This window comes from Lethenteron reissneri, chromosome 60 (assembly GCF_015708825.2).
Source record: "Lethenteron reissneri isolate LAM-NWPU_2019-01 chromosome 60, ASM1570882v1, whole genome shotgun sequence".
Taxonomy (NCBI): Eukaryota; Metazoa; Chordata; class Hyperoartia; order Petromyzontiformes; family Petromyzontidae; genus Lethenteron; species Lethenteron reissneri.
The window spans coordinates 3746451-3759901 of NC_083838.1; the positions used below are offsets into that span (position 1 = coordinate 3746451).

At 39.2% G+C, this 13451-nt stretch overlaps 24 non-coding genes across 24 annotated transcripts; all 24 read right to left on the reverse strand.

The window, feature by feature from the left end:
* Positions 1-192: 192 nt before the first annotated feature.
* On the reverse strand, positions 193-274 carry TRNAS-UGA (transfer RNA serine (anticodon UGA)). The gene has a single exon. It is a non-coding gene; the product is annotated as a tRNA-Ser (tRNA).
* Positions 275-566: 292 nt separating this feature from the next.
* TRNAS-CGA (transfer RNA serine (anticodon CGA)) lies at positions 567-648 on the reverse strand. Its single transcript has one exon. It is a non-coding gene; the product is annotated as a tRNA-Ser (tRNA).
* A 463-nt stretch (positions 649-1111) lies between these two features.
* TRNAS-UGA (transfer RNA serine (anticodon UGA)) lies at positions 1112-1193 on the reverse strand. Its single transcript has one exon. It is a non-coding gene; the product is annotated as a tRNA-Ser (tRNA).
* Positions 1194-1485: 292 nt separating this feature from the next.
* TRNAS-CGA (transfer RNA serine (anticodon CGA)) lies at positions 1486-1567 on the reverse strand. The gene has a single exon. It is a non-coding gene; the product is annotated as a tRNA-Ser (tRNA).
* A 463-nt stretch (positions 1568-2030) lies between these two features.
* On the reverse strand, positions 2031-2112 carry TRNAS-UGA (transfer RNA serine (anticodon UGA)). Its single transcript has one exon. It is a non-coding gene; the product is annotated as a tRNA-Ser (tRNA).
* A 290-nt stretch (positions 2113-2402) lies between these two features.
* TRNAS-CGA (transfer RNA serine (anticodon CGA)) lies at positions 2403-2485 on the reverse strand. Its single transcript has one exon. It is a non-coding gene; the product is annotated as a tRNA-Ser (tRNA).
* Positions 2486-2948: 463 nt separating this feature from the next.
* On the reverse strand, positions 2949-3030 carry TRNAS-UGA (transfer RNA serine (anticodon UGA)). The gene has a single exon. It is a non-coding gene; the product is annotated as a tRNA-Ser (tRNA).
* A 292-nt stretch (positions 3031-3322) lies between these two features.
* Positions 3323-3404, reverse strand: TRNAS-CGA (transfer RNA serine (anticodon CGA)). The gene has a single exon. It is a non-coding gene; the product is annotated as a tRNA-Ser (tRNA).
* A 463-nt stretch (positions 3405-3867) lies between these two features.
* TRNAS-UGA (transfer RNA serine (anticodon UGA)) lies at positions 3868-3949 on the reverse strand. The gene has a single exon. It is a non-coding gene; the product is annotated as a tRNA-Ser (tRNA).
* Positions 3950-4241: 292 nt separating this feature from the next.
* TRNAS-CGA (transfer RNA serine (anticodon CGA)) lies at positions 4242-4323 on the reverse strand. Its single transcript has one exon. It is a non-coding gene; the product is annotated as a tRNA-Ser (tRNA).
* Positions 4324-4787: 464 nt separating this feature from the next.
* Positions 4788-4869, reverse strand: TRNAS-UGA (transfer RNA serine (anticodon UGA)). The gene has a single exon. It is a non-coding gene; the product is annotated as a tRNA-Ser (tRNA).
* Positions 4870-5161: 292 nt separating this feature from the next.
* TRNAS-CGA (transfer RNA serine (anticodon CGA)) lies at positions 5162-5243 on the reverse strand. Its single transcript has one exon. It is a non-coding gene; the product is annotated as a tRNA-Ser (tRNA).
* A 463-nt stretch (positions 5244-5706) lies between these two features.
* Positions 5707-5788, reverse strand: TRNAS-UGA (transfer RNA serine (anticodon UGA)). Its single transcript has one exon. It is a non-coding gene; the product is annotated as a tRNA-Ser (tRNA).
* A 290-nt stretch (positions 5789-6078) lies between these two features.
* TRNAS-UGA (transfer RNA serine (anticodon UGA)) lies at positions 6079-6160 on the reverse strand. Its single transcript has one exon. It is a non-coding gene; the product is annotated as a tRNA-Ser (tRNA).
* A 290-nt stretch (positions 6161-6450) lies between these two features.
* On the reverse strand, positions 6451-6532 carry TRNAS-CGA (transfer RNA serine (anticodon CGA)). The gene has a single exon. It is a non-coding gene; the product is annotated as a tRNA-Ser (tRNA).
* A 463-nt stretch (positions 6533-6995) lies between these two features.
* Positions 6996-7077, reverse strand: TRNAS-UGA (transfer RNA serine (anticodon UGA)). The gene has a single exon. It is a non-coding gene; the product is annotated as a tRNA-Ser (tRNA).
* A 292-nt stretch (positions 7078-7369) lies between these two features.
* On the reverse strand, positions 7370-7451 carry TRNAS-CGA (transfer RNA serine (anticodon CGA)). The gene has a single exon. It is a non-coding gene; the product is annotated as a tRNA-Ser (tRNA).
* A 463-nt stretch (positions 7452-7914) lies between these two features.
* On the reverse strand, positions 7915-7996 carry TRNAS-UGA (transfer RNA serine (anticodon UGA)). Its single transcript has one exon. It is a non-coding gene; the product is annotated as a tRNA-Ser (tRNA).
* A 293-nt stretch (positions 7997-8289) lies between these two features.
* On the reverse strand, positions 8290-8371 carry TRNAS-CGA (transfer RNA serine (anticodon CGA)). The gene has a single exon. It is a non-coding gene; the product is annotated as a tRNA-Ser (tRNA).
* A 463-nt stretch (positions 8372-8834) lies between these two features.
* On the reverse strand, positions 8835-8916 carry TRNAS-UGA (transfer RNA serine (anticodon UGA)). The gene has a single exon. It is a non-coding gene; the product is annotated as a tRNA-Ser (tRNA).
* Positions 8917-9206: 290 nt separating this feature from the next.
* On the reverse strand, positions 9207-9288 carry TRNAS-CGA (transfer RNA serine (anticodon CGA)). The gene has a single exon. It is a non-coding gene; the product is annotated as a tRNA-Ser (tRNA).
* Positions 9289-9751: 463 nt separating this feature from the next.
* On the reverse strand, positions 9752-9833 carry TRNAS-UGA (transfer RNA serine (anticodon UGA)). The gene has a single exon. It is a non-coding gene; the product is annotated as a tRNA-Ser (tRNA).
* A 290-nt stretch (positions 9834-10123) lies between these two features.
* On the reverse strand, positions 10124-10204 carry TRNAS-CGA (transfer RNA serine (anticodon CGA)). Its single transcript has one exon. It is a non-coding gene; the product is annotated as a tRNA-Ser (tRNA).
* A 1004-nt stretch (positions 10205-11208) lies between these two features.
* TRNAS-CGA (transfer RNA serine (anticodon CGA)) lies at positions 11209-11290 on the reverse strand. Its single transcript has one exon. It is a non-coding gene; the product is annotated as a tRNA-Ser (tRNA).
* Positions 11291-13451: the final 2161 nt, after the last annotated feature.

The following is a 13451-nucleotide window of genomic DNA, read 5'->3' on the forward strand; positions in this document are numbered from 1 at the left end:
AATCGGCTAACAACAGGATTTGAATGTGTATGACCATACCCAATTGGAAATCAAGTCTAACGCCTGAACTACTTGCACACCAGAATACCTTGATCCATGTGTTCCTCTAACGAATATCTAAGTGTATTAGTCCGGTCCATTAACCTCAAATTACTTATAAACATTGAAAAAATAATTAAGAGAACTTCAAAACGTCATGGACAGGATTTGAACCTGTGCAGGGAGACCCCATTGGATTTCAAGTCCAACGCCTTAACCACTCGGCCACCATGACACTGAAACCGATATTCCTCTAACAGGTATCTGAGTTTCTTAGTCTCATCCAATAACTCAAAATGCTTCGGAAACATCTCAAAAATATGTGAGAACACTTAAAATCATCATCGACAGGATTTGAATGTGTGTGGCCAATCCCGATTGGAAATCAAGTCAAATGCATTAACTACTTGGCCACCATGACACCTTGATCCTTGTGGTCCTCTAACGAATATCTAAGTTTATTAGTTGGGTCCATTAACATCAAAATTAAGTATAAACTTCTCACAATAAGTGAGAAAACTTCAAATCGTCATGGACAGGATTTGAACCTGTGCGGGGAGACCCCATTGGATTTCGAGTCCAACGCCTTAACCACTCGGCCACCATGACACTGAAACTGATATTCCTCTAACAGGTATCTGAGTTTCCTAGTCTATTCCAATATCTCAAAATTCCTTATAAACGTCACAAAAATACGTGAGAACACTTCAAAGGATAAGATTTTAATCTATGTGGATATACCCAATTCGATATCAAGTCGAATGCCTTAACTACTCGGCCACCATGACACCCTGATGCAGGTGTTTTTCTAGCGAATATCTAAGTTTATTCAATAACCTCAAATTACTTATAAACATCTCAAAAATACGTGAAAAACTCAAATCGGCTAACAACAGGATTTGAATGTGTATGACCATACCCAATTGGAAATCAAGTCTAACGCCTGAACTACTTGCACACCAGAATACCTTGATCCATGTGTTCCTCTAACGAATATCTAAGTGTATTAGTCCGGTCCATTAACCTCAAATTACTTATAAACATTGAAGAAATAAGTGAGAGAACTTCAAAACGTCATGGACAGGATTTGAACCTGTGCAGGGAGACCCCATTGGATTTCAAGTCCAACGCCTTAACCACTCGGCCACCATGACACTGAAACCGATATTCCTCTAACAGGTATCTGAGTTTCTTAGTCTCATCCAATAACTCAAAATGCTTCGGAAACATCTCAAAAATATGTGAGAACACTTAAAATCATCATCGACAGGATTTGAATGTGTGTGGCCAATCCCGATTGGAAATCAAGTCAAATGCATTAACTACTTGGCCACCATGACACCTTGATCCTTGTGGTCCTCTAACGAATATCTAAGTTTATTTGTTGGGTCCATTAACATCAAAATTAAGTATAAACTTCTCACAATAAGTGAGAAAACTTCAACTCGTCATGGACAGGATTTGAACCTGTGCGGGGAGACCCCATTGGATTTCGAGTCCAACGCCTTAACCACTCGGCCACCATGACACTGAAACTGATATTCCTCTAACAGGTATCTGAGTTTCCTAGTCTATTCCAATATCTCAACATTCCTTATAAACGTCACAAAAATACGTGAGAACACTTCAAAGGATAAGATTTTAATCTATGTGGATATACCCAATTCGATATCAAGTCGAATGCCTTAACTACTCGGCCACCATGACACCCTGATGCAGGTGTTTTTTTAGCGAATATCTAAGTTAATTCAATCACCTCAAATTACTTATAAACATCTCAAAAATACGTGAAAAACTCAAATCGGCTAACAACAGGATTTGAATGTGTATGACCATACCCAATTGGAAATCAAGTCTAACGCCTGAACTACTTGCACACCAGAATACCTTGATCCATGTGTTCCTCTAACGAATATCTAAGTGTATTAGTCCGGTCCATTAACCTCAAATTACTTATAAACATTGAAAAAATAAGTGAGAGAACTTCAAAACGTCATGGACAGGATTTGAACCTGTGCGGGGAGACCCCATTGGATTTCAAGTCCAACGCCTTAACCACTCGGCCACCATGACACTGTCACCTACGATCCTCTAACATATCTGAGTTTCTTAGTCTCATCCAATAACTCAAAATGCTTCGTAAACATCTCAAAAATATGTGAGAACACTTAAAATCATCATCGACAGGATTTGAATGTGTGTGGCCAATCCCGATTGGAAATCAAGTCAAATGCATTAACTACTTGGCCACCATGACACCTTGATCCATGTGTTCCTCTAACGAATATCTAAGTTTATTTGTTCGGTCCATTAACATCAAAATTAAGTATAAACTTCTCACAATAAGTGAGAAAACTTCAAATCGTCATGGACAGGATTTGAATCTGTGCGGGGAGACCCCATTGGGATTTCGAGTCCAACGCCTTAACCACTCGGCCACCATGACACTGAAACCGATATTCCTCTAAGAGGTATCTGAGTTTCATAGTCTATTCCAACATCTCAAAATTCCTTATAAACGTCACAAAAATACGTGAGAACACTTCAAAGGATAAGATTTTAATCTATGTGGATATACCCAATTCGATATCAAGTCGAATGCCTTAACTACTCGGCCACCATGACACCCTGATGCAGGTGTTTTTCTAGCGAATATCTAAGTTTATTCAATAACCTCAAATTACTTATAAACATCTCAAAAATACGTGAAAAACTCAAATCGGCTAACAACAGGATTTGAATGTGTATGACCATACCCAATTGGAAATCACATCTAACGCCTGAACTACTTGCACACCAGAATACCTTGATCCATGTGTTCCTCTAACGAATATCTAAGTGTATTAGTCCGGTCCATTAACCTCAAATTACTTATAAACATTGAAAAAATAAGAGAGAAAACTTCAAAACATCATGGACAGGATTTGAACCTGTGCGGGGAGACCCCATTGGATTTCAAGTCCAACGCCTTAACCACTCGGCCACCATGACACTGTCACCTACGTTCCTCTAACATATCTGAGTTTCTTAGTCTCATACAATAACTCAAAATGCTTCGTAAACATCTCAAAAATATGTGAGAACACTTAAAACTATCATCGACAGGATTTGAATGTGTGTGGCCAATCCAGATTGGAAATCAAGTCGAAAGGCATGAACTACTTGGCCACCATGACACCTTGATCCATGTGTTCCTCTAAAGAATATCTAAGTTTATTAGTTCGGTCCATTAACATCAAAATTACGTATAAACTTCTCACAATAAGTGAGGAAAACTTCAAACCGTCATGGACAGGATTTGAACCTGTGCGGGGAGACCCCATTGGATTTCGAGTCCAACGCCTTAACCACTCGGCCACCATGACACTGAAACCGATATTCCTCTAAGAGGTATCTGAGTTTCATAGTCTATTCCAACATCTCAAAATTCCTTATAAACGTCACAAAAATACGTGAGAACACTTCAAAGGATAAGATTTTAATCTATGTGGATATACCCAATTCGATATCAAGTCGAATGCCTTAACTACTCGGCCACCATGACACCCTGATGCAGGTGTTTTTCTAGCGAATATCTAAGTTTATTCAATAACCTCAAATTACTTATAAACATCTCAAAAATACGTGAAAAACTCAAATCGGCTAACAACAGGATTTGAATGTGTATGACCATACCCAATTGGAAATCAAGTCTAACGCCTGAACTACTTGCACACCAGAATACCTTGATCCATGTGTTCCTCTAACGAATATCTAAGTGTATTAGTCCGGTCCATTAACCTCAAATTACTTATAAACATTGAAAAAATAAGTGAGAGAACTTCAAAACGTCATGGACAGGATTTGAACCTGTGCGGGGAGACCCCATTGGATTTCAAGTCCAACGCCTTAACCACTCGGCCACCATGACACTGAAACCGATATTCCTCTAACAGGTATCTGAGTTTCTTAGTCTCATCCAATAACTCAAAATGCTTCGGAAACATCTCAAAAATATGTGAGAACACTTAAAATCATCATCGACAGGATTTGAATGTGTGTGGCCAATCCCGATTGGAAATCAAGTCAAATGCATTAACTACTTGGCCACCATGACACCTTGATCCTTGTGGTCCTCTAACGAATATCTAAGTTTATTAGTTGGGTCCATTAACATCAAAATTAAGTATAAACTTCTCACAATAAGTGAGAAAACTTCAAATCGTCATGGACAGGATTTGAACCTGTGCAGGGAGACCCCATTGGATTTCGAGTCCAACGCCTTAACCACTCGGCCACCATGACACTGAAACTGATATTCCTCTAACAGGTATCTGAGTTTCCTAGTCTATTCCAATATCTCAAAATTCCTTATAAACGTCACAAAAATACGTGAGAACACTTCAAAGGATAAGATTTTAATCTATGTGGATATACCCAATTCGATATCAAGTCGAATGCCTTAACTACTCGGCCACCATGACACCCTGATGCAGGTGTTTTTCTAGCGAATATCTAAGTTTATTCAATCACCTCAAATTACTTATAAACATCTCAAAAATACGTGAAAAACTCTAATCGGCTAACAACAGGATTTGAATGTGTATTACCATACCCAATTGGAAATCAAGTCTAACGCCTGAACTACTTGCACACCAGAATACCTTGATCCATGTGTTCCTCTAACGAATATCTAAGTGTATTAGTCCGGTCCATTAACCTCAAATTACTTATAAACATTGAAAAAATAAGTGAGAGAAACTTCAAAACGTCATGGACAGGATTTGAACCTGTGCGGGGAGACCCCATTGGATTTCAAGTCCAACGCCTTAACCACTCGGCCACCATGACACTGAAACCGATACGTCCTCTAACAGTATCTGAGTTTCTTAGTCTCATCCAATAACTCAAAATGCTTCGTAAACATCTCAAAAATATGTGAGAACACTTAAAATCATCATCGACAGGATTTGAATGTGTGTGGCCAATCCCGATTGGAAATCAAGTCAAATGCATTAACTACTTGGCCACCATGACACCTTGATCCTTGTGGTCCTCTAACGAATATCTAAGTTTATTAGTTGGGTCCATTAACATCAAAATTAAGTATAAACTTCTCACAATAAGTGAGAAAACTTCAAATCGTCATGGACAGGATTTGAACCTGTGCGGGGAGACCCCATTGGATTTCGAGTCCAACACCTTAACCACTCGGCCACCATGACACTGAAACTGATATTCCTCTAACAGGTATCTGAGTTTCCTAGTCTATTCCAATATCTCAAAATTCCCTATTAACGTCACAAAAATACGTGAGAACAATTCAAAGGATAAGATTTTAATCTATGTGGATATACCCAATTCGATATCAAGTCGAATGCCTTAACTACTCGGCCACCATGACACCCTGATGCAGGTGTTTTTCTAGCGAATATCTAAGTTTATTCAATAACCTCAAATTACTTATAAACATCTCAAAAATACGTGAAAAACTCAAATCGGCTAACAACAGGATTTGAATGTGTATGACCATACCCAATTGGAAATCAAGTCTAACGCCTGAACTACTTGCACACCAGAATACCTTGATCCATGTGTTCCTCTAACGAATATCTAAGTGTATTAGTCCGGTCCATTAACCTCAAATTACTTATAAACATTGAAAAAATAAGTGAGAGAACTTCTAAACGTCATGGACAGGATTTGAACCTGTGCGGGGAGACCCCATTGGATTTCAAGCCCAACGCCTTAACCACTCGGCCACCATGACACTGTCACCTACGATCCTCTAACATATCTGAGTTTCTTAGTCTCATCCAATAACTCAAAATGCTTCGTAAACATCTCAAAAATATGTGAGAACACTTAAAATCATCATCGACAGGATTTGAATGTGTGTGGCCAATCCCGATTGGAAATCAAGTCAAATGCATTAACTACTTGGCCACCATGACACCTTGATCCATGTGTTCCTCTAACGAATATCTAAGTTTATTAGTTCGGTCCATTAACATCAAAATTAAGTATAAACTTCTCACAATAAATGAGAAAACTTCAAATCGTCATGGACAGGATTTGAATCTGTGCGGGGAGACCCCATTGGATTTCAAGTCCAACGCCTTAACCACTCGGCCACCATGACACTGTCACCGACGTTCCTCTAACATATCTGAGTTTCTTAGTCTCATACAATAACTCAAAATGCTTCGTAAACATCTCAAAAATATGTGAGAACACTTAAAACTCTAATCGACAGGATTTGAATGTGTGTGGCCAATTCCAATTGGAAATAAAGTCGAACAGCTGAACTACTTGGCCACCATGACACCTTGATCCATGCGTTCCTCTAAAGAATATCTAAGTTTATTAGTCCGGTCCATTAACATCAAAATTACGTATAAACTTCTCACAATAAGTGAGGAAACTTCAAACCGTCATGGACAGGATTTGAACCTGTGCGGGGAGACCCCATTGGATTTCGAGTCCAACGCCTTAACCACTCGGCCACCATGACACTGAAACCGATATTCCTCTAAGAGGTATCTGAGTTTCATAGTCTATTCCAACATCTCAAAATTCCTTATAAACGTCACAAAAATACGTGAGAACACTTCAAAGGATAAGATTTTAATCAATGTGGATATACCCAATTCGATATCAAGTCGAATGCCTTAACTACTCGGCCACCATGACACCCTGATGCAGGTGTTTTTCTAGCGAATATCTAAGTTTATTCAATAACCTCAAATTACTTATAAACATCTCAAAAATACGTGAAAAACTCAAATCGGCTAACAACAGGATTTGAATGTGTATGACCATACCCAATTGGAAATCAAGTCTAACGCCTGAACTACTTGCACACCAGAATACCTTGATCCATGTGTTCCTCTAACGAATATCTAAGTGTATTAGTCCGGTCCATTAACCTCAAATTACTTATAAACATTGAAAAAATAAGTGAGAGAACTTCAAAACGTCATGGACAGGATTTGAACCTGTGCGGGGAGACCCCATTGGATTTCAAGTCCAACGCCTTAACCACTCGGCCACCATGACACTGAAACCGATATTCCTCTAACAGGTATCTGAGTTTCTTAGTCTCATCCAATAACTCAAAATGCTTCGGAAACATCTCAAAAATATGTGAGAACACTTAAAATCATCATCGACAGGATTTGAATGTGTGTGGCCAATCCCGATTGGAAATCAAGTCAAATGCATTAACTACTTGGCCACCATGACACCTTGATCCTTGTGGTCCTCTAACGAATATCTAAGTTTATTAGTTGGGTCCATTAACATCAAAATTAAGTATAAACTTCTCACAATAAGTGAGAAAACTTCAAACCGTCATGGACAGGATTTGAACCTGTGCGGGGAGACCCCATTGGATTTCGAGTCCAACGCCTTAACCACTCGGCCACCATGACACTGAAACCGATATTCCTCTAAGAGGTATCTGAGTTTCATAGTCTATTCCAACATCTCAAAATTCCTTATAAACGTCACAAAAATACGTGAGAACACTTCAAAGGATAAGATTTTAATCTATGTGGATATACCCAATTCGATATCAAGTCGAATGCCTTAACTACTCGGCCACCATGACACCCTGATGCAGGTGTTTTTCTAGCGAATATCTAAGTTTATTCAATAACCTCAAATTACTTATAAACATCTCAAAAATACGTGAAAAACTCAAATCGGCTAACAACAGGATTTGAATGTGTATGACCATACCCAATTGGAAATCAAGTCTAACGCCTGAACTACTTGCACACCAGAATACCTTGATCCATGTGTTCCTCTAACGAATATCTAAGTGTATTAGTCCGGTCCATTAACCTCAAATAACTTATAAACATTGAAAAAATAAGTGAGAGAACTTCAAAACGTCATGGACAGGATTTGAACCTGTGCGGGGAGACCCCATTGGATTTCAAGTCCAACGCCTTAACCACTCGGCCACCATGACACTGAAACCGATACTCCTCTAACAGGTATCTGAGTTTCTTAGTCTCATCCAATTACTCAAAATGCTTCGGAAACATCTCAAAAATATGTGAGAACACTTAAAATCATCATCGACAGGATTTGACTGTGTGTGGCCAATCCCGATTGGAAATCAAGTCAAATGCATTAACTACTTGGCCACCATGACCCCTTGATCCTTGTGGTCCTCTAACGAATATCTAAAGTTTATTAGTTGGGTCCATTAACATCAAAATTAAGTATAAACTTCTCACAATAAGTGAGAAAACTTCAAATCGTCATGGACAGGATTTGAACCTGTGCGGGGAGACCCCATTGGATTTCGAGTCCAACGCCTTAACCACTCGGCCACCATGACACTGAAACTGATATTCCTCTAACAGGTATCTGAGTTTCCTAGTCTATTCCAATATCTCAAAATTCCCTATTAACGTCACAAAAATACGTGAGAACAATTCAAAGGATAAGATTTTAATCTGTGTGGAAATACCCCCATTCGATATCAAGTCGAATGCCTTAACTACTTGGCCACCATGACACCCTGATGCAGGTGTTTTTCTAGCGAATATCTAAGTTTATTCAATCACCTCAAATTACTTATAAACATCTCAAAAATACGTGAAAAACTCAAATCGGCTAACAACAGGATTTGAATGTGTATGACCATACCCAATTGGAAATCACATCTAACGCCTGAACTACTTGCACACCAGAATACCTTGATCCATGTGTTCCTCTAACGAATATCTAGTGTATTAGTCCGGTCCATTAACCTCAAATTACTTATAAACATTGAAAAAATAAGAGAGAAAACTTCAAAACATCATGGACAGGATTTGAACCTGTGCGGGGAGACCCCCTTGGATTTCAAGTCCAACGCCTTAACCACTCGGCCACCATGACACTGTCACCTACGTTCCTCTAACATATCTGAGTTTTCTAGTCTCATACAATAACTCAAAATGCTTCGTAAACATCTCAAAAACATGTGAGAACACTTGAAACTATCATCGACAGGATTTGAATGTGTGTGGCCAATTCCAATTGGAAATAAAGTCGAACGGCTGAACTACTTGGCCACCATGACACCTTGATCCATGCGTTCCTCTAAAGAATATCTAAGTTTATTAGTCCGGTCCATTAACATCAAAATTACGTATAAACTTCTCACAATAAGTGAGGAAACTTCAAACCGTCATGGACAGGATTTGAACCTGTGCGGGGAGACCCCATTGGATTTCGAGTCCAACGCCTTAACCACTCGGCCACCATGACACTGAAACTGATATTCCTCTAAGAGGTATCTGAGTTTCATAGTCTATTCCAACATCTCAAAATTCCTTATAAACGTCACAAAAATACGTGAGAACACTTCAAAGGATAAGATTTTAATCTATGTGGATATACCCAATTCGATATCAAGTCGAATGCCTTAACTACTCGGCCACCATGACACCCTGATGCAGGTGTTTTTCTAGCGAATATCTAAGTTTATTCAATAACCTCAAATTACTTATAAACATCTCAAAAATACGTGAAAAACTCAAATCGGCTAACAACAGGTTTTGAATGTGTATGACCATACCCAATTGGAAATCAAGTCTAACGCCTGAACTACTTGCACACCAGAATACCTTGATCCATGTGTTCCTCTAACGAATATCTAAGTTTATTAGTCCGGTCCATTAACCTCAAATTACTTATAAACATTGAAAAAATAAGTGAGAGAACTTCAAAACGTCATGGACAGGATTTGAACCTGTGCGGGGAGACCCCATTGGATTTCAAGTCCAACGCCTTAACCACTCGGCCACCATGACACTGTCACCTACGTTCCTCTAACATATCTGAGTTTCTTAGTCTCATACAATAACTCAAAATGCTTCGTAAACATCTCAAAAATATGTGAGAACACTTAAAACCATCATTGACAGGATTTGAATGTGTGTGGCCAATTCCAATTGAAAATCAAGTCGAACGCCTGAACTACTTGGCCACCATGACACCTAGATCCATGTGTTCCTCTAACGAATATCTAAGTGTATTAGTCCGGTCCATTAACATCGAAATTATGTATAAACTTCTCACAATAAGTAAGAAAACTTCAAACCGTCATGGATAGGATTTGAACCTGTGCGGGGAGACCCATTGGATTTCGAGTCCAACGCCTTAACCACTCGGCCACCATGACACTGAAAATGATATTCCTCTAACAGGTATCTGAGTTTCCTAGTCTATTCCAATATCTCAAAATTCCTTATAAACGTCACAAAAATACGTGAGAACACTTCAAAAGATAAGATTTTAATCTGTGTGGATATACCCCATTCGATATCAAGTCGAATGCCTTAACTACTCGACCAACATTACACCCTGATGCAGGTGTTCTAGCGAATATCTAAGTTTATTCAATAACCTCAAATTACTTATAAACATCTCAAAAATACGTCAAAAACTCAAATCGGCTAACAACAGGATTTGAATGTGTATGACCATACCCAATTGGAAATCACGTCTAACGCCTGAACTACTTGGCCACCAGAATACCTTGATCCATGTGTTCCTCTAACGAATATCTAAGTGTATTAGTCCGGTCCATTAACATCAAAATTACATATAAACTTCTCACAATAAGTAAGAAAACTTCAAACCGTCATTGATAGGATTTGAACCTGTGCGGGGAGACCCATTGGATTTCGAGTCCAACGCCTTAACCACTCGACCACCATGTCACTGAAACTGATATTCCTCTAACAGGTATCTGAGTTTCCTAGTCTATTCCAATATCTCAAAATTCCTTATAAACGTCACAAAAATACGTGAGAACACTTCAAAGGATAAGATTTTAATCTGTGTGGATGTACCCCATTCGATATCAAGTCGAATGCCTTAACTACTCGGCCACCATGACACCCTGATGCATGTTTTCTTCTAGCGAATATCTAAGTTTATTCAATAACCTCAAATTACTTATAAACATCTAAAAAATACGTGAAAAACTCAAATCGGCTAACAACAGGATTTGAATGTGTGTGGCCAATTCCGATTGGAAATCAATTCGAACGCCTGAACTACTTGGCCACCATGACACCTTGATCCATGTGTTCCTCTAACGAATATCTAAGTTTATTAGTCCGGTCCATTAACATCAAAATTACGTATAAACGTCTCACAATAAGTGAGAAAACTACAAACCGTCATGGACAGGATTTGAACCTGTGCGGGGATACCCCATTGGATCTCGAGTCCAACGCCTTAACCACTCGACCACCATGACACTGAAACGTATGTTCCTCTAACAGATATCTGAGTTTCCTAGTCTTTTTCTGAAATCTCGAAATTCCTTAAAAACGTCACAAAAACATGTGAGAACACTTCAAATCTTCAAAGATAAGATTTTAATCTGTGTGGATATACCCTATTCGATATCAAGTCTAATGCCTTAACAACTCGGCCACCATGACACCCTGATGCATGTGTTCATCTAGCGAATATCTAAGTTTATTCAAAAACCTCAAATTACTCATAAACATTTCGATTTAAAGCTTTCGTGACTGCAGGGATTCATCTTCTTGGTTCTTTCGGAAAAGTCACGTAGAAGGGAAATAATAAAATAATACAAATAAAACAATAAAATACAATTCTAACGACGTTTCGGCCACAACGCAAGCAGCCGTCCTCAGGTGAAGAACAGGTCTGTCGGAAAGACAACTCATAAATATCAAAAAAATACGTGACAAAACTAAAATCCGCTTACAACATGATTTGAATATGTCTGGCCATACCCGATTGGAAATCACGTCTAATGCCTGAAAACAGCCCAAACAATTACCCAAACAATTACATCTTACGCATTTTGTCCGGCAGAGTATTCGTCGCACTCCTTCTAAAGCTATCACATGGCTCACAAACTTAAACCTGGATACATAATTGACAAACACTTGCCATACGCCAGAAGATCATACTCAGAACCAGGACTGTCCTGGCTGAGTCGTGTTTCTCTGTTGGTGCATCAATCACAGACAGCATCCAAGCACCATCCACCTTCAAGCATCAGCTCAACGCTCACCTGTTCAGGCCGGGACACGAGGGCCTTTGAGCTAAGGGCTCCGCATTTCCGACGTCTCGATCGAATGATGTGTCAAAAGCAAAGGTGGAGGCTGAGGTTCACTGGAAGTGGAATGCTGACACTTTTTTTCCGAAGGAACTTAACGAACTTATTTTGTGCAGTTGTAAAATGTGAAAAATGAGCGATAGCTCTAACAGGGCACGTGGAAGAATGAGGCAGAATTCTATACCACAGATAAGTGTAGAATTGACATAGCTTGGAATTGACATTAATTACACACGCACAGCGACACTGCTTGGTAACTCCACGTAACTGTACCACACATGGCAACCGCCATTATGTCATTTCGCGCACACCCCCATAGTGACGTCACGTATACGTCAGGCATATTTATTTCACAACGTACGTAGACAAGCGAATCGGAGGTGCGGCGCAAGGACATCAAACTACAGCAATACCTTGACTTTCGTCGCTTTGCTCTTTCGGCCGTTTTCAATAATAACCACATTTGAAATTTCGTCCACGTGGCTGTCTTTCGTCCGATTTCATCCCCAAACCTTCCACGACGTTCGCGCCACGCGCCATCTTTTTCGTTCAGTCTTTGAATAGAAGTCGTTTAGTGAGCATCTCTTATATTTGTGTGTATTAATGTATTATTAATAATGTACTTATTTCTGTGATTATATTGTAAACAATTCATAGTTATTTTTGTGATAATCGTAGAATACTACAGTGTTAATAGTTATATATAAAACACGTGTACAGTATTCATGTTGTGCTTATTTTTGTGATTACTGTAAAATATTCATTTTTGTACTTTAATATATTCATAATGGGTCCTAAGTATGGTGATAGTAAAGCTAAAATATCCCATAAGGTTCTCAATTTGCAAGAAAATCTTGACAAACGTAATTAGCAAGGTATTTCCCCTGCTGATATAAGGGGCCGTCCATAAATGACGTCACGCGATTTTGGACGATTTCGACCCTCACTCCCTCGTCATCAGGTTTCACAAAAGATCAGACACCCCCTCAAATATGACGTCACAAAGCTCTGCCCCCCCCCCCCCCAAAAAAAGCATACTTCAAATCGTTTTAAACTGTTGTCATTGTAGAGCGTATTTAATGTGGCACTGCACTGATATTGTAGGATAAACATTTATTAAAAAAATCGATTTAATTAAGTAGAACGTGTCTATATATATTTAAAGTTGCGCATTTTGATGTGACGTCACATTTCTCACCCCCCCATCGTCACAAATGTCTGACCACCCCCCTAGGTGCGTGACGTCATTTATGGACGGCCCCTAAGTTGCAAGCTCGGCGTACCCCACACAACGGGACAATTCTGAAGAATGAAGCTAAAGTGT